General features: G+C 44.5%; 1 protein-coding gene and 1 long non-coding RNA gene across 50 annotated transcripts in view; one reads left to right on the plus strand and one right to left on the minus strand.

The window, feature by feature from the left end:
- Positions 1 to 19,912, plus strand: part of Rims2 (regulating synaptic membrane exocytosis 2) — a 394,972-nt gene that overhangs the window by 339,838 nt on the left and 35,222 nt on the right. The gene's annotated exons all lie outside the window — the stretch shown is intronic.
- LOC121133661 lies at positions 139 to 2,592 on the minus strand. The gene is made up of 2 exons (XR_005870613.1): positions 2,207 to 2,592; positions 139 to 716 (listed from the first exon to the last, which is right to left on the minus strand). It is a non-coding gene; the product is annotated as an uncharacterized LOC121133661 (long non-coding RNA).

A 19,912-nucleotide genomic window follows, 5' to 3' on the forward strand; every position in this document is an offset into this window, starting at 1 on the left:
AGCCTCAGAGAAGCAAGATATAGGTGAAACTGAAGCATCCCGAAGCTACAGACTCTTCTTCAATTATTCAGTTATGTGTGTAGCATAGGGATGGAACTGTTGTTGAAATCCCTCACTTTCACTATTAAACACAACACATTTTCTTTTCTCCATTCTTTATTCAGCATGATATTCCATATCTTTGACTGACTAGTTTCCCGTCTCGCTAAAGATAGATATATAGAGAGATGATGGATGGACGGGTGGGTAGATGGATGGATAGATAGATAGAAGATAGATAGATTAGATGGACAGACAGACTGACAGACGGACATTTTTAAGTTACTTTCTGTTATCCTGAAAAGGCCATAGAATTTAGACCTTATTTATCAAACATGCATTATTATTTATTTAAAATTTTCTAGAAGCAGACATCAAGTATTTAGACATACATCTCTAAGTCGGCTTTTGTTAACCTGAGTAAGCCTTTATAACCTTAAGAATTTATCATCATACAAAAATCCATCCTAATTGAAAAATCTTGGAGACCTGTAGTTGCTTCCTTCATCTATAAAGAATATACAGTAATTAGCAGCAGGCGTGGTGAGACTGAGTTTCATGAGCTGTCGCTTTAGTTGGTTTATACCACGTCGTCATCTTAGGGTGGTGGTGAAGTTCCGTGACATGTGTTCTTTAACTGTGGCAAAGAGGACTGCCAGGTGCATGGTCTTTTCACCCTGAGGCATCAGCCAAAATGAAGGCAAGTCAGGTAGCTGCTGCTCATGAGCATCTTTTTGTATTACAATATGATGTAGTAGGTAGGCATTTTTCTAAAGGAGTCAAATCATATATGTAGTATATAAGCAGTATACTGTAGCAAGTTAAAGTTACCCATGTATAGATTTACTTACCAGCCTCTTGTTATAAGTTTTAAGATAAAGTTTTGTTACAGTTAGCCATATCCAAAGAATGTACAAATCTTGAGATAAAGAGTTTACACAGAGCAAAGAGATACCTCTGTCCTCCCTGTGCAAATTTATCATGAGGTCAGTTAAAATATTCAATGGCTGAGAAATATCTAATAAAAGCTGATTGCTTTTAGCATGTTTAGACTCTTGAGCTGCATATCCCCGAGTGGGCCTTTTCTGTGGAGCTTGTGGAATTTGTAAAAGATATATGCTCTGCATCCTTTTGAAGAGTCTTCTATAAAAGCATAAAAACAATCTTTATGGGGTTATAAGATGCTAGTTTAGGCAACAGCCATGGACTATGTTTGTTTAGTAGAACAACCGCGTCTGTGGGCTGTTTCACCAGTGAGGGATTAATTCTCAGATGCTGCTTTAGCAGAAGAGCTCTTCAATAGCTAGCGACCTGCTCTGCCTCAGGTGTTTCTCTTCTTAGAGAACTTAACCAAGAGTTGCCAGAAAGTGAGGCAAAGAGCAGAGCCAAATCCAAAGCAGTAATAAAAAGATAAAGAGCTTACTCGATGATGTGGCCCAAAACTTTAAATCTTGTTCTTTTGGTGTATTTGCCATGAAAGTTGAGCATGCCTTTAAGTATTCATTACAACAGAAGAAGAGAGCATCCTACATACAGGATGGCCAGTGCCCAGGACATTTAAACAGATGTTGGTTTAAGTGCCTTTTGTCCTAATTGTAAGTTGGGCCTGTATTAATTTTTGCCATGAGGGGACCTTTGATATTGAGTTATTCCTGCCATGAGAAAAAAAAACCAAAAAAAGCAGACAAACAATAAGAAAAATCTAAGTTCCGGGCCAGTTGATCTGGCCCCTGCTGCAGGCAGCAGAACCGGCCTACTATTGCTTGGAACTCAGCTGCTGAGGGGGCTGCCCTTTGCTTCCCAGCTGAGGAAGATGGCCACGTGACCAGAGGCTCTGAGCTCCAGTCAGATTCCCTAGGGTGAGCCCCACGCTCATGACCAACCTTGAAGCTGAACTGCTGTGGATTTTATGTTTGCCTTCCATGGGCTCTTTTTACATTAGTTTCTATGAATATAAATTTGCAGAGCTGTTTGTTGGTCTGAATATGTTGCTCCTTTGGATCATGACAAATATTTTAGTAATTGTACAAAATGCCTTATCTCTGAGGGCTGAGAAGAATCCATATTAATTGTTAATTCCCACTCTCGCTTAAGATCACGGCCCCTTTTCAGTGAGAGGATCGAGTTTCCTTAACCCCTAATTTCTATTAAAGAAAACTTTTCTTACCTTCTCCAGGAGTCTTGTGCCCCACGTTCAGGCATCAGAAATTGTGGGGTTCCTGCCGGTCTCCGTGCCAGCAGGATAGAAAGTGAAGTATAAGTGAGATTGAGAACTCATTGTAGACTTCTTGGTCAGTCACACTGGGCCAAGACCGCTGAAGAGTCTGACCCTCAGTTTATTATTCTTACACATTTAAACACACTCAAACTTTGGGAAAGGTTTCCAGGTGACGGTTAGCACAACAAAGCTTCAGGGATAGCTACACAGAAACTCCTAGCGAAGTGACAAAGCACCTGTGAACTTTACAACAGGAATGATAAACAGAGTGCAGGGCAACGGCCTTGAGGAAGAATTTGTAATAATCATAAGGGCAGGTTCTATTGATGGAGGATGCAGCCTACTTGGGACCTCTCATAGGGATGGGTTCCATTGATGCAGAGTATCTGGGACCTCTCATAGGGATGGGTTCTATTGATGGAGGATGCAGCCTACTTGGGACCTCTCATAAGGATGGGTTCCATTGATGCAGAGTATCTGGGACCTCTCATAGGGATGGGTTCTATTGATGGAGGATGCAGCCTACTTGGGACCTCTCATAAGGATGGGTTCCATTGATGCAGAGTATCTGGGACCTCTCATAGGGATGGGTTCTATTGATGGAGGATACAGAGTACTTGGGACCTCTCATAAGGATGGGTTCCATTGATGCAGAGTATCTGGGACCTCTCATAGGGATGGGTTCTATTGATGGAGGATACAGAGTACTTGGGACCTCTCATAAGGATGGGTTCCATTGATGCAGAGTATCTGGGACCTCTCATAGGGATGGGTTCTATTGATGGAGGATACAGAGTACTTGAGACCTCTCATAGGGATGGGTTCCATTGATGCAGAGTATCTGGGACCTCTCATAGGGATGGGTTCCATTCACTGAGAGACAAAAGCTCAGGATTAGGGCCTAAAGATCGCCCCAGATTTTGGAGGATTCAGGAAGGCTGACTCCATAGAATAGAGAAGAGATCACCCGTATTTAGAGGTCATCCACTCCACCCTTCTCGGTGATCAGGCCTCATTCATTTTCTTCCGTCGAAGACAGTCTTGGTTTCTCCAATGCTCACTCTGAGCTCTGATTCCTACAGTCTTAGTAGAAGATAACTCTCCACTTTCACCTTGTCAGAAACTCATGTCGCTGGAGATTGCAATGCTGTAGAAGCCCTTTTAATATCTTTTCTTATTGTGAGACTGTGTGAACATACAAGTAATTACAAAATGAGTGGAGTCTCGGATACCTTTGCCCCCAAATTCCCCTAGAGTTGATGTTTAGTTTAACTGTAATCTTTCATGAACATGGGTATGTCCAAATTAGTGCGATGGTATTAACTAAATTTCAGGCCTTCTCGTACTGTGGGAGCCTAGAAATTTTCCTGTGGTAAATTTAATGACTGTTTGCACTGCCATTAAAATGTCAAAGATTATACATTCTTGTTAGACAATATGCTACTAATATTTACTTTGGGGCAAGCAGGTTAATTTATTGGTAGAAGTACTTCTTTTTCAGGTAGTATCCATTAATTAGTCCTTAAAGGAAGTCAGATGAAAATTAAGTATAAGCAGTAGCAAGATTTTACCTGTACACTCTTTAGTGTTAAGCAACAGATAGGCAAGCATCCCTTAACACTGGAGATGTGTTCTGAGAAATGTTTCATTGGGTCATTTTCACACTGTGAGTGCTCATAGGCCTTGGTCATACAGAATAGACACCCAACCTGCCCGCTTGACAAAACCAGGGGCCCGATAAATATGTACGAGGTTGCTGCCTGCATAACACAGCATGTTGTTTTTATAAATATATAAATACGATTATATATATATATACACACACACATATATATATATACACATGCTTAAGCAGGCAGAATAAACTGTAAAATAACAGTAAAAAGCATAGTATGGTAAGGACATAGGTCAGTACTGCTCACTTACCATCATTAGCCTTTTTTCTGCTGAATATGTTTGTGTGCCATACTTTCTGTGACTGACAGCACTCTGGATTTATGTGCCCCCAGCATAAGCACATGAGTAACGTGTCCTGCCCTGAAACTGCCTTAGCTGTGTCACGACTTCCATCCCAGCTTCACGAGGCCGCCATACATGTAGCTTGTGTCCTGAATCGTTGTCCTGCGGTTCACGGCTGTGCTGTGAATAGACACGCTCTGTGAAGCAATAACACCACGGTCGTTACAAACGCAGAAGCAGAACTTAGATAGCAGTGTTAGAACTAGTGGCGTAAGAAGGCACACTAAGCTATTCTGCAAGTTGCAGCATGCGTGCTTTGTAATTTTAAATAGGCATTAGCAGCATTTGGCCATCAGTGTGTCCCTATTACCATGTGATAGGGAAAGAATGGAAAACGCGAATCTTTGTCTTTCCCAGTCTTAAACTGCCAAGGTGTCTCAGATGCACCAGAAATGCTTGACTGTGAACAAACATTTGTTTTACTTGCATGAAATGTCGGGATTTTGCTTTTAAACGCAAGAGATCCGAGTGAAAACTCTTCCAAGAGCTCAAGTTCAGTTTCTTGCTTTCCTGTTAGCCTGGGTAGCCTCGATGCAAAAAGTTACCTCCATTCATTCCTTCAACAAATATTCCTTGGGTTGCTACAGCGTGTAAGTATTGTAACACCTATGACAGATAGGGCTTTGAAGAAGGCAGACATTGCACTGCCTACAGCCTGATCGAAGCGACCCAGTGTATAAGCACACTGTAGAGAAGCCAGCAACGCTGAACTTGGGGCTAACCTCCACCCTCCCCACAAGGAGCGCTGAGGCGATATGCTCACTAATCTCCTTGTGGACCCGGGCGAAAATCCCTTCATACAGCTACATGCCCAGACAGTAGCTAATCCACCTGAGTATTTGGTGCAGGTTGAATTAATTTATCTAAAGTTCTACATCATCTTTTCCAAGGTGATGCTCTTGTCTCCTTCCCAACCAGGGAGGGCATCAGTGTCTCTGTGCTCAATATTCCTGCCAGGAATGGGCATGGGTTCCCAGCTCTTAGTGTGCCAGTGATACCCAAGTCAGCATGGCATTGGCAAGCAAGGTGTGATGTCACCCTACGAACTTGTGCTTCTGGGGTAGCTAAAGACCTTCCATATTAGTGTTTTAGTGAGTATTTTGGTAAATTAACTAGTCCTTACCCTTGCTTATTCTTATTGTTGTTGTTGGAGTTTATGCTCTCATCTTCTGGTTTCAAGCATGTCTTAACCATGCATCTTTTATCTGAATTGAACTATTATAAAAGTGTCCGCCCTACCATCCGTCGCTGCACTGCAGGCTGCTCAGAATTAAAACTGAATTCTGCAGGACAGCGAATGAACAGAGACATAGCAGCGCTGTCTCTGAGAGTCCCGTGGCAGTCTGATGACAAAGCTGCAGGGACCACAGACTTGTCATCCTAGGTGGAAGAAGAGAAACCCCCGGGGTCGAATGTGCTCCCCCACGCTGCAGAGCTGGGCCCTGTGGCACCCTCACTCATGCATAGCCTGAAGGGACTTCCAAAGAAGCTTGTGACAGACCAGGTTTCTGAGTGTTCAGAGGAAGCGGGAAAGTCAAGACTAGAGAAAACGCCCAGACTCAGAGTCAAACTACAAGTTCTTCCACACTGCAGAAGGCAGGAAGCACTCAGTGCCTTTGAGCTCTGGGACAGGGTGGGGGTCATTTACATCTGGTGACAACAGACAGAAGGCTTTGGAAGCACTCAGTGCCTTTGAGCTCTGGGACAGGGTGGGGGTCATTTACATCTGGTGACAACAGACAGAAGGCTTCATCCTATCAACCCAGTGGGAGTCTGTCATCTTCCTGAGGAAGATACTTGATTTTTTAGATAGTTAGTAAATAATTTTTAACTATGGGACATGCGTCAAGGGCGTGCATGCACACGAGTACCTGTGGAGTCAGAGGCCTCAGATCCCCTAGAAGCTGGCGGTGTGGGGAGTTGTGAGCTGTCTGTCATAAATGCTGGGAACCGAACTACGTGTGTTCTCTTAATCGCTGAGCTGTTTTCTCCGGCCTTGATATGTGATTTCTAAACAACAAAATCTAGCCTAGGAAAATCTGGCAAAGAAAAAAGAAACGTGTAAAAGGATTTGAAAAGAAAAATCCCAGGAAGGGATCTGTGAAGGAGTCTAGATGAGGAAATAAAGTTTGGGAGCAGGAGACGGGGACTAGAAATATAGATATATAAAGAATACCAGCCATGGGAGTTTTAAGCTCTGAGTTTTACTAGAATAAATGGATATTTTTATCTTAAAATGATGCCAGTCTACACTTGTCTTTCTGTGCCTGTATAATTTTAACATTGTGTCCTGCAGATCCATCCATATTGTTGAAAATGATAAAAATTTCCCTCTTCACATGGTGAAGAGTATTTCAATTATATATGTGTGTGTGATATAATATCTCACATTTTTATGTCTAAAAAGTTCTTAGCATGTATTTGTTGCACAAAATGAGTTTTATAGGAATGAAGCCACATAAAGATGGAGAGTTGCAGTGATGCAGACTGTTGCCAAGTCACAGAAAGTAAGGTCGAAGCCATCCATACATTATGGACAGCATAGATTGCTTCTATGTCTGAGTAACACTACAACAAAGTAGTTTAGGATATCTCCTTGGCATAATGCTTTCTTTCTTTGTGTGTATTCCCAGAAGTGACATTACTGAGTCATGTGGTGGTTTTATTTTTTTAATCTTTTGTAGAACTTCCATATTTTTTTGTAGTGTACAAGCCCACCAACACTGAATGAATTCCCTTTTCTTTCCATCCTCTCCTATAGTTTTCTTTCATATTTTTTGGTGAGAGCCTTCTAACAGACATGAAATAACATATCACTGAAGTTTTAATTTACATTTCTTAATTATTCCTTTTCATACCAAATTTTGGTTAAATTATTGATAATTTTAAAACCATACAAGTACACACTGAGCTGAAGTTTTAATACATAATAATAGCATAAAAATTGATTTAGGGATGTAATTAAATACATTTTCTTCTACCTTGCTTGTTTTATATATGGCATTTATATATGTATATGCTCAGAAATAGGCATTTAGGTTCATAAACTTTTAACTATTATGTACAATCAGTGCGTTCTGATCTATCTGGTAAAAAACCACTGGGGTTCCTCTGTTTTTCCAGAACAGTCACAAAATTCTCAAAACAGAATTTAACCCACTTCAACTTAATGTATCTGGTAAAAAACCACTGGGGTTCCTCTGTTTTTCCAGAACAGTCACAAAATTCTCAAAATAGAATTTAACCCACTTCAACTTAATGTATACTATCAGCAGTACCTAGGATACCATAGTCTCACAGGAACAGGCGGGGACATGAATCACTCCTCCCCACAGGCTGTGGTGGCATTATAAATGTAAGATTTTGTGTTCCTTTTATATTTAGTTAAGTAGCTGGAAATTGGCACAATTAATTCTTAATACATTCTGCTTCTTAAAGAGTTATCCAGGCTTCTCCCTTGCATGCTTCAGACGGTGAAACTGAGCCAGGCATGTTCACTTCCGAGTTGCTTCCTGATAAGTTAAAGGTATAAAATATGGACTCAGAAAACCCATCTACTTTGGTGTGTTGAGCAAGTTATAGATGAATGAGCTAGGGCTTCCGAAATGCCAAAACATAAAATTTCTAAGTACAGGTTCAAAATACTAACGAAAAAAGTATCAATTACAAAAGCAAGTTTCAACGGCAATTATATGACATCAAATGGCTCATTCTGAACTATTACAGAGGCTGGTGGTTAGTTTAAAATTGCTTCCTTTAGGAGATGAATATGCTAAAAATAAGCTTTAGTGGTGTATAGCTCCTTTATCAGCATGAATTGAGATAAAAATGTCCTTAGAAGCAGATCAGTACCCTGAACCCTAGTCATTGTGGTGGGCTTGGGAATAAGGATGATGTCATGAATAAAATGCATTTTTGTCAATTAGAAATGTGTGTCTCATATATACACATGTGTATATGTATGAAGACAAGAGTATTCTTTTAAGAAACTACAAATGTCGTTTGTTGAGTCAGGACAGCATGAAATTTACTACTGGTGCAGTTAATTTAGCTTTTTCTCCATGCTTTTTATTGGGATAAAGCATTTAAAATTTGCCACTAAACTGTTCCCAAATGAAAAATACAGTGAGTTCAGTGGCATTAAGTGCTCTCATGCCTCAATAATATTTTTGTAGAAATATAAAAGTCCTATGAAATCAAATGGCCTTAAGAGCCAAACCTTAAGAGAAGGGAACTATAGCGCTTACATGCCCTCATTTTAAAACCAGCTACAAATCTAAACACACTGTTGTGGCACAAGACAGGCATGCTTCCAAGGGAAACAGAATTGGGAGACCAGAAACCAACCCTTGCATGTGTGACAGCCATTCAGTGGAGGAAATGCAGTTGTCTCTCTGCAGCGGGGCTGGGAAAACTGGGCATCCACTTCAGAGAACAAAGGTAGACCCTCACCTGTCACACAGAGCAGGACCCACACCAGGTCCGTGTCTTTAGCTCTGGTGTGTGACATCTGAGTGAGTCCCTTTGCTAGTTATGGTCTGCTAACAAGCTCCGTTTCTCTGTGATCCCGCCTGTGTGTTTCTGGCGAGGTGTCCACTTCATTTACATTTTACACTTTACTCTCACACACTTGTTCATAGCACTCATGTGTAAACTTTTGATCGCTGTTCTGTTGACTCTAATTTCCCTGTTTTCACTTTTAGTTTAGTAAATCTCTCTCTCTCTCCCCCTTCCCCTCTTTCTCCCTCTCCTCATCCCCATCCCCATCTCCATCTCCATCCCCATCCCATCCCCATACCCATCCCCATCTCCACCCCCATCTCCACCCCCATCCCCATCCCCATTCCCATCCCCATTCCCATCTCCACCCCCATCCCCATCTCCATCCCCATCTCCATCCCCATCTCCATCTCCATCCCCATCCCCATCTCCATCCCCATCTCCATCCCCATCTCCATCCCCATCTCCATCCCCATCTCCATCTCCATCCCCATCCCCATCTCCACCCCCATCCCCATCTCCATCCCCATCCCATCCCCATCCCCATCTCCATCCCCATCTCCACCCCCATCTCCATCCCCATCTCCACCCCCATCCCCATCCCCATCTCCATCCCCATCCCCATCTCCATCCCCATCTCCATCCCCATCCCCATCCCATCTCCATCTCCATCCCCATCCCCATCTCCATCCCCATCTCCATCCCCATCCCATCCCCATCTCCATCCCCATCCCCATCTCCATCCCCATCCCCATCTCCATCCCCATCCCATCTCCATCTCCATCCCCATCCCCATCTCCACCCCCATCCCCATCCCCATCCCCATCTCCACCCCCATCTCCACCCCCATCCCCATCTCCATCCCCATCCCATCTCCATCCCCATCTCCATCCCCATCTCCACCCCCATCTCCACCCCCATCCCCATCCCCATCTCCATCCCCATCCCCATCTCCATCCCCATCTCCATCCCCATCTCCACCCCCATCTCCATCCCCATCTCCACCCCCATCCCCATCTCCATCCCCACCCCCATCTCCATCCCCATCTCCACCCCCATCCCCATCCCCATCTCCATCCCCATCCCCATCTCCATCCCCATCTCCATCCCCATCCCATCTCCATCTCCATCCCCATCCCCATCTCCATCCCCATCTCCATCCCCATCCCCATCCCCATCTCCATCCCCATCCCCATCTCCATCCCCATCCCCATCTCCATCCCCATCCCATCTCCATCTCCATCCCCATCCCCATCTCCACCCCCATCCCCATCCCCATCCCCATCTCCACCCCCATCTCCACCCCCATCCCCATCTCCATCCCCATCCCATCTCCATCCCCATCTCCATCCCCATCTCCACCCCCATCTCCACCCCCATCCCCATCCCCATCTCCATCCCCATCCCCATCTCCATCCCCATCTCCATCCCCATCCCCATCCCATCTCCATCTCCATCCCCATCCCCATCTCCATCCCCATCTCCATCCCCATCCCCATCCCCATCCCCATCCCCATCTCCACCCCCATCTCCACCCCCATCCCCATCTCCATCCCCATCCCATCCCCATCCCATCTCCATCCCCATCCCATCTCCATCTCCATCCCCATCCCCATCTCCACCCCCATCCCCATCCCCATCCCCATCTCCACCCCCATCTCCACCCCCATCCCCATCTCCATCCCCATCCCATCCCCATCCCATCTCCATCCCCATCTCCATCCCCATCCCCATCTCCATCCCCATCCCATCCCCATCCCATCTCCATCCCCATCTCCATCCCCATCTCCACCCCCATCTCCATCCCCATCTCCACCCCCATCCCCATCTCCATCCCCATCCCCATCTCCATCCCCATCTCCACCCCCATCTCCACCCCCATCCCCATCTCCATCCCCATCCCCATCTCCACCCTCATCCCCATCCCCATCTCCATCCCCATCCCCATCTCCATCCCCATCCCATCTCCATCCCCATCTCCATCCCCATCTCCACCCCCATCTCCATCCCCATCTCCACCCCCATCCCCATCCCCATCTCCACCCCCATCCCCATCCCCATCCCCATCTCCACCCCCATCTCCACCCCCATCCCCATCCCCATCCCCATCCCCATCCCCATCTCCATCCCCATCCCCACCCCCATCTCCATCCCCATCTCCATCCCCATCCCCATCCCCATCTCCATCCCCATCCCCATCTCCATCGCCATCTCCATCCCATCTCCATCTCCATCCCCATCCCCATCTCCATCCCCATCTCCATCCCCATCCCCATCCCCATCCCCATCTCCATCCCCATCTCCATCCCCATCCCATCTCCATCTCCATCCCCATCCCCATCTCCACCCCCATCCCCATCCCCATCCCCATCTCCACCCCCATCTCCACCCCCATCCCCATCCCCATCTCCATCCCCATCCCATCTCCATCTCCATCCCCATCCCCATCTCCATCCCTTCTCCATCCCCATCCCATCCCCATCTCCATCCCCATCCCCATCCCCATCCTCATCTCCATCCCCATCTCCATCCCATCTCCATCCCCATCTCCATCCCCATCCCCATCTCCATCCCCATCTCCATCTCCATCCCCATCCCCATCCCCATCCCCATCCCCATCCCCATCTCCATCCCCATCCCCATCCTCATCTCCATCCCCATCTCCATCCCATCTCCATCCCCATCTCCATCCCCATCCCCATCCCCATCTCCATCCCCATCTCCATCTCCATCTCCATCCCCATCCCTATCCCATCCCCATCCCTATCCCATCCCCATCCCCATCTCCATCCCCATCCCCATCTTTGCAGGTGACTCTCAGCCACACCCATATCTAAAAAATGCTTGTTCGTATTATATTGCTCTTTCAGTGAATTTATTTTTATTTTGCTTCCCAGATATGCTACTTTAACAGTAATAATACTTTAATACTTGAGTAAATTGATGTTTTATAGCATCTAGAAACACTATCACAGCAATACAACCTTATTGGTCTTAAAAATATGAGCAGAACTTAAAACTTTTGTTTTGTTATAACAATACGAAGTTTAGGCAGCATTGTGTCCCATTTGGTATCTGTAGAAGCCAAAGACACTCAACTACTGAAATTTTTACACAATTAATTAATTAATAGGCAGAGTCTAGCGTTAAAGCCATGCCCCTCTGCCTCATCTTCTAGTGTCCTGGGATTTGGGGGGGAATATCACCACAGCCTGCTCTGACTGTTTTTATTCTTTGGAAGTTACATTACAGGAAATTTTCTTAAGGATGCTGACGTCTGCCTGTTCCGAATTGTGGTTAATATGAACTCTCATCTCTCAAAACCATAAAACAGTGCACCAAATTCTGACCAAGCGTCTGTAGTAATATTTGGGCCGCATTACACAGAAGTAAGTGCTTTGCTTCCCTGCAGGTATCTGTTGTGATAGTCAACATTTTATGGCTATGACAAGACACCTGAGTTAGCTTCAGAGGAAGAGTGATTTCTTGTGGTGAAGTTTCAGAATTTGCTCCATGATGGGCAGGTGCCGTTATCCCAGCTCTGAAGTGGGGCATGTTACATTGGGTCTGAAGTGGGGCCTAATATCATGCTAGGCTTGGAGCAAAGCAGGAGCTATGGCAAGGCCCCGTGGCTTGTTTCCCCAGATGAGCCTCATGCATACAAAGATGCCGTCATGTCAAAATTGTCCAGGAACAATTCTGCCAATAACTAATCCATTGATGAGGCCATAGACTTCATAATCCAGTCATCTCTATACATTGATTGCTCCCTGAGTCTTTGGGTGCATATATCAGTCCCAAACTATAACTTCTATCGTGAGACAGTGCCATGGTCAGTTGAAGAAAGAGCAAATCATTAAATTATCCAGTAAAATGAAAATCACTGAGATGATTGTAATGTTTACTGAATATCCGTGATATCCCGTGTATTGTGTCCTATTCACTCTTAGATGATTCTCACTACTTGGTGGTTATTATTATTATTATTATTATTATTATTATTATTATTATTATTATCATTCCCTACCACTCACAGGTGAGAAAACTAAAGTACAGAGAGTAGAATCACACAGTGTGCCTCACACCTGGGACTGTGGACTAGGGGTGCAGTCACAACTGTTTTCAGAGCTCCGTCCTGTACCCCAGGATTAAGCGTCTTACAGGATGAAGACTAGGGCATTAGCCAACCTAGCTTCTAGACACTTTGTAAGAAGGAAGAGTAGGATGTAGTTGAAGTTTTCTTTGGGCCGCCAACCAACTCCCAAATAAAGACCTGGGGACTTCTAATTAATCACGAATGCTCAACCTTAGCTTAGGCTTGTCACCCTAGGTCTTTAAAGTTAACTTAACCTGTTTCTATTCACCTTCATTTTGCCTCAGGGCTTTTTACCTTTCTTTTGTTCTGTGTGTCCTACTCTCCTGCTTCCTCTGTGTCTGGCTGACTGGTCCCGGTTTTCCATGGTGTCTCTTTTCCTTCTTTCCCAAGCCTAAATTCCTCCTCCTACTTACTCTCCCTGCCTGGAAGTCCCGGCTATACCTCTTCCCTATTGGCTGTTCAACTTATTAGACCAATCAGGTGCCTTAGACAGGCAAGGTAAAACAGTAATACATCTTTATATAATTAAACAGATGCAACACATCTTTATATGGTTAAACAGATATTCTGAAACCATAGAGACTATCTTGGTGTTATGTAGAAGAAAGTAAAATCTTTTGTAGAAGAAAGTAGAATGCTTATCTGCAAGCCACTGAATTGGAAAGAAGCCCAGAGACATTTGTGTGTGGAGTAGATAGAAAGAAATCATAAAAACATGTTTGTGAAAAGAGATTTAATGATGTGTAAATTTTCACCACTTTTAAACATGTTTTTAAAAAGATAATTGGCTAGGATAAAATGCAGCCTTTCCTTTAAAGTTAAAGACTTGGAATGTCTATTCACGGTTCCAGAGTAGCGTTGAAGACCTGCAGTGTGGATTCTCTTGTTTGAAGTAGAATAAGTTCTGTACCACCTGACCATTTTTTTCTTGGCCCAGCCAGTCTTTTCCTCATGGCTAGCCAGCAGCTTTGCCCATTTGCAGAGCTAGAGACTGGCCCTGTTACTGAAGGGAACATAAAAGGCAAAATGAAAACTGAAGTCAATGTTCTTCAAATCTAGCCTGATAGATTTCTAGCAGCTATGCAGACAGAGTTAATAATGGTGTTTGATTAACCCGTGTCATGGTCCCCCTGCTCCGTGCTTCCTCACACTCCTGTCTGTCCCGGGGAGCATGATGCATACTGAGCAGTGAGCATGCCTCACCTCACAGCATGAGTGACTCACAGGCGTTTCAGGAGGTAGATGTAAGCTTCAAAGTCTTCCAATAAATACCTGTTGTGTTAAATAATCATTCAATTACAGGCTGCTATGAAACTCCCCTAGCTAGATGTATAATGCGTGTCATAAGACTTTAGAAAATATGCTTGCTAGGGATTGAGTGACATTCATAATTCTTTAAACTGAGATGTGAGTAATCAGAAAGGGAATATTTAAAACTGGAGAGCATCTTATATAGAGATTGTTATATAATATAACAAAGAAAGTGCTCAGTGATCTATTTGAGTAACCAATTCCACAGGAAGTCCTGACACAATAAACAAGGCAAACCTGACATTGGAAATGAAAAGGCAGGTGTTTTTGAGGTGAAGCTGAGCCTTGGGGAGATGAGATTGATAACGGCAATAGCAGGAAATAGTCTATTTGTCTTCATATAAACAGATTTTATAGAAAACTGGAGGAGGAAGCCCATTTGGTAAACAGGCTTTCCAATAGACTTGAAATCCCCCGGACTCAACAAAGAAAACTAAGTAGAGTGTTTCTGTGAACCTGAAAAGTAAACGGATGGGATTCTCAGGTTTAATACTGCCAATGCTGTTACTGATGGAGAAGAGCAAACCATCGTGCGGTGGAGATCTGGGGAGGGGAGACCACATCTTCTTCAAAAACAGTCAAAGTGCGGTAGAGTCGGTTCCTTCCAATCTGTGACTCATGTTCACACTTTCATTTCTGCACTTAGCACACAGGGGCGCCTGTCTCGTCCTTCTGTTCCCGTTAGCTGCGATCTGATAACGGAGACAGACTCCCTTGTGGAGCTCGTCCCCAGGACCCGTTAGAGCGCCTCACACATTGTCGCCTTGTAGGTGCTGAACAGCTGGAGGGAGGCAGATGGTGACGTAGAAGGGGACGGCAGTCAGCGCATGGGACAGGAAAACTATCTTCAAGACTTGTCTCAGACGTCTCCTTCTTGTGGGGACCACGCTGGCTGCCACCTCCCCCTTTCTTATTAGGGGATGTACCATCTCGCTATCTTGTCGTAGAATGGACTGGTTGTGCTGGTGCTTTCCCCTGGCTGGATTGTGAGCTCGGTGGGAACATAATCTTTGCTTTATGTGCTAATACATTTGAGGTACTAGAGATACAGCAAGTGCTTAAGTATAAATGAAATACGCAAAAGAGTTATTGGCATTCTTTTGTTAGTGTAGTGGATTTCATGATGATGTTTTTGCTCCGGCGTATCCATCCTGACTATGTCCACTTTCCATCATTCTCTCCCGTTCTCCCTCTCCCTCTCATTGCTTTCTTCTTCCCAGGGTCGCTTTTATGTTTATCTGAAAAGCTGCCATGTGGGAGAAGCATCCGCCACCTTCCGTGTGTATCTAAAAGGCAAGACTAGGGATGTGTCGAAGTGTGTTTATATCTGCTTTGACTCAGTAATTAGGCGGAAGGGGAATTTAAGACTACACTTCTGACACAGATGATAAATGTGGAGTTGATTCCAATCATGAAACAGTGAGGGGAGCAGATGCTCATGTCTTAAGACGGACTCTCTCAAGGCAGAGCAGGGGATCCTGGTTACTATGCCTTTTTTTTTTAATACAGAAGACTGAGGGGACTAGAGGGACACGCAATTAAAGACTGGAGGATGTTATGACTGGTAGCAACTTCTAACTAAAAGCCAAATACCACAAAGAGCAAAGTTCACGTGACCTGCAGACATTTAAGTTAGGCCACACTGTTGTTTTCTAAAGAGTGGGAGAAAAATGTGCGGAGCAGTAAGAATGGGGTAGTGGGGAGGATCTGGGAGGAGACATGCAGGGGAAACCATAGTGGGAGCAAAAAAAAAAAAAAAGACAGCAATATCCCCTAATGTTTTAAGTAACTCATATGAAAAAGCTGGGTTTGGGAAGGAGGCTGTGGGGGAAGCAGTATTCCATGGTTTTCTGTGGAGGCAGACTCCTGTGTATAACAGAAACATAACTAAACCTCAGTTGGGAGGTCATAGTAAGACTGTAAGATACCATACTAGCATTGACTGTTAGCATATTCTTTAACTGAGACTGTAATTCTCCACCACTGAACTAATTCAAGAGCAGCTGGCAGATGGAAACGCTACCCTACACGGGATGTTGGGCAGCTCCGTCACCTCTTCCGTACCTTGGAATCTCACTGAGCCCTGTATTTTAAGGGATTTCTAAAGGAACGTTAAGGTGGATTCTTTTTAAGCTGAAGGGGTTATTTATATAAATGATTTGTTCCTGACCCTAGCTTCTATTTTCCTGAATGCCACTGTAGTAATTTCGAGAATGTCATAAATCTACATGGAATTTTCGAGTGTTGCCGGTGGGTCTCTGGGTCCGTTCCATTTTCTGTGACAACCTGGTGTTGCAGGTCCTTCTCTCCCAGGTGTGCGGGGCAGACCCCAGCTGCTTTTCCTAACCCAGGCTCGTTCCATGTTACACAGCCTGAAGGAAGGTTTCCTGATATCTAATCAGTTGTAGGACGTTCATTCCAGTGATGATGGGAAAAGTTACAGTTCTGGCATAGAAAATCTCTGAACCCAGAGATCACTGACTTTGCCGTCACTTCTAATAAAATAAAACTTCCGAAGTAGGCTCAAAGCTTACAGGGTCCTTCCTCAATGCTCGATCTTGTGATTCTTACTTTTTATTTTTTGGTTTTATTTTTTTGAGACAAGGTTTCTCTGTATTGTTTTGGAGGCTGTCCTGGAACTCACTCTGTAGACCAGGCTGGTCTCGAACTCACAGAGATCAGCCTGCCTCTGCCTCCCGAGTGCTAGGATTAAAGACGTGTGCCACCACCGCCCGGCTGTGATTCTTACTCTTAATATAAGAAAGTGGGAATTTTAAATAGGGAAAAGAGACAAAACACCTTGCAAGATTCTAATTGTGTCTTATGGGCTGGGTAAGACTGTGTGTCCTTTATGTTTCAGTTACCAGGGAGGAAGAAAGTATCTGGTAGTGAATACACAGAGACAGCCTTTGTTCCAGTCATGGTGACAGTTGACAGGGGTGGAGAAGAAAAACTAAAATAGATACTCTCTCATGAAGCTTTTGGAGTGATACCGCGAGGAGCAGTTGCATAACGCCCTGGAGGACTCTACAGCCCTCGCCTTAGATTCTACTCACAGGAGAAAGCTGAGTGGGAGGAAGAAGCCGTCTCTGGTGAAGCAGGCAGGCACCCATCCTAAAGAGTGACCCAGGGCAGCAGGTGTGGCCCGCTGGGACGTAGGAACGGGATGTGGGTGCCGAGGCCATGCAGGGTTTGCATCTGCAATTACAGTACAGTGCTAAGGTTCTGTACCTGCCGAGAAGGGCTTTCAGAGGCTCTCCGTGGTGTCAATCATTTCTTTTTGAAAGGCATCCTTGGCTCCCTCGTGAAGGATGTCTTGAGGCATGGGAGGAAAAAGCGTTGGGGTAGGTTGAAGAGAAAGCGACAGTCATTAAATTATATTTTTAAAGTAGAATCAAAAGTTTGATAATGACTGGATGGAGAAGGGTGTCCAGATGTTTTTATCCGAGCGATGTTGGCTACCCGTGTCATTTATTAAATCTGTAAAGGTGAAAGCACAGACTGCTTTGGGAAAGAAGCCAAAAGAGTAGACTGAACCATCTATGACATGTTCTAGATGTAATGTCAACTGGACTGCTCTGGAATTTCAGGTCAGAGGTCAAGCTGCTAAGTGCAGCTGCAGGAATGCATTTGACCTTGCAAACTGAAAATGGAAAGAGGCCATCGTGCGAGCGTGTGAGAGAGGAGGTCTCAGAACTGACTGCTAGGGTGCACTGTAGGCACTGAAGGTATACATTTGATAGAGGAGGTGCGACCCACTGAGGGAGAGGGAATGAGAAGATGAGAGGCTGGAAGTTACCTTGGAGGGCGACAGCAAGGCAGTGCCCTTGGAATGTGGTGGTCAGCGCTGTACAGTGCTGCTGTTCAGACTGGGAAGGCCAGGACCTGGAGGACTTTTGGGGGTGACAGCAAGTTGGTCATTTTGGGTCTCATAAAGAACAGTTTTATTTTTAACTTCTTACATTTCTGTCGGTTTGTTCTTTTTCTGAGTCATTTTGTACCTGTATAATTTGTGCTTTTTGTGAAAACCGAAGTAATTTACTTCTAAATCTCCCCTTTAGTTCCCTTCTCCAGTTAAATACTATGCTTTTCCAAATGGTGCATTAGAATGTAATAATCCTGCAATCTATAGAATTAGTGTCTTGATCTTAAAAGTGCAGCAATTATCATCACCAAAGCAGGAGTATCTCCCCTCCCTCTCTTCCTCCTCCCCCTCTCCTTCTCCTCTCCTCCCCTTCCTCTCTCTGTTTGTTTTGGTGCTTGTTCTCTTGTATGCCTCTGAACTACATAAACTATGTTCAGGATGCACACTGGTCCTTTGTTTGTTTGTTTTTCAAGGCAGGGTTTCTCTGTGTAGCCCTGACTGTCCTGGAACTCACTCTGTAGACCAGGCTGACCTGGAACTCACAGAAACCCGCCTGCCTCTGCTGAGATTAAGGGCGTGCACCACCACTACCCAGCTACTTTTGTTCATTTTGCGTGGCTTTATATGGTTTGTTTTCTTAGTCTTTCTATGCTTACTAATTCAAATACACATAGTATTAAATGCAATAGATTTAACCAGTGGTCAATCGGTAATTGACACTATCCCGTACTGCATCTATTTGAACTGATGGATAAATATTCCTTTAATATTATTTAATAGTGAGTGAGTGATCCATACAGTCTACTAAGCAATCAGTAGTCTTTGTGAGATGCTTTCACTGAAGACTTTTGGGTGGGAATAATACATTGATGCTTCATATTTTTTTAAATATCCAATATGCAGATATTCAAGAAAAAATTAAATTCACAGTTGAACTAGTCTTCATTTAAATCATGCTAATGGATGTGGAGTCTTTTGTCTTATTTATGCTTCAAAATCTATAAAATATTACTGATGAGTTTCAAGATATGTTTGGAGTTGAGTGTGTTGCTTAATTAAAATATATAAAACAATATATATAGTTGTATAATTAACACACACAGACAGACACACACACACACACACACAAGAGGGCTGCAAAGGTAGCTAGCTCAGTTAGCAAAGTAGTAGTTATAGAACCCTGAGGACCTGAGCTTGAATACCCAGAACCCACATTTTTAAAAAAAAGCCTTCTCTGGCAATGTATGCCTGTAACCCCAGGGCTGCGGTAGGGACAGGTAGATCTGAGGGGTTCCTGACAAGCCAGGCAGCCTAGCCAAGATGGCAAGTTCCAGGTTCAGCAGCCAACCCAGTTCCCAAACACTAAGGGGAAGAAGAGTTGAGGATCCCATCCCATCATCGGCCTCTGGCTCCCACATACGTCTGCATGGGCTAGCACTTGCACACACTTGTGGAAGGTAACTTTATAAAAGAAAATTATTATGAATCAGCTGTAACCTCCAAAGCCCTCGTAATAAACCATGGGAAACACCGAGGGAGTCCTGGCTAAGTGCTGTTGCTGACACTGGGAGACATAAACTTCCTCAGCATCGTTTTCATAGTTGGCTGTGTGTGCAGTAGCCTCAGTATCCTTGTGGGACCGGTTCTACGGTGTCTCTATACCTCACGCTGCAAATGGTCAAGTCTCTTATGTAAAATGGTGTAGTATCTGCCTACAACCAGGATGACTTAACTGTTTAAATAAGAATTGCCCTGACCTTCTGACCCTTACGCCTCCCCCTCCCAATGGCTAGAATTACAGACGTGTGTATCACCCTGCCTTGCTGTGAGTTGTTTTTGACGGTTCTTTTTTAGTGTCTGTCTA

Source organism: Mesocricetus auratus, unplaced genomic scaffold (assembly GCF_017639785.1).
Source record: "Mesocricetus auratus isolate SY011 unplaced genomic scaffold, BCM_Maur_2.0 Super-Scaffold_100023, whole genome shotgun sequence".
NCBI classification, from domain to species: Eukaryota; Metazoa; Chordata; class Mammalia; order Rodentia; family Cricetidae; genus Mesocricetus; species Mesocricetus auratus.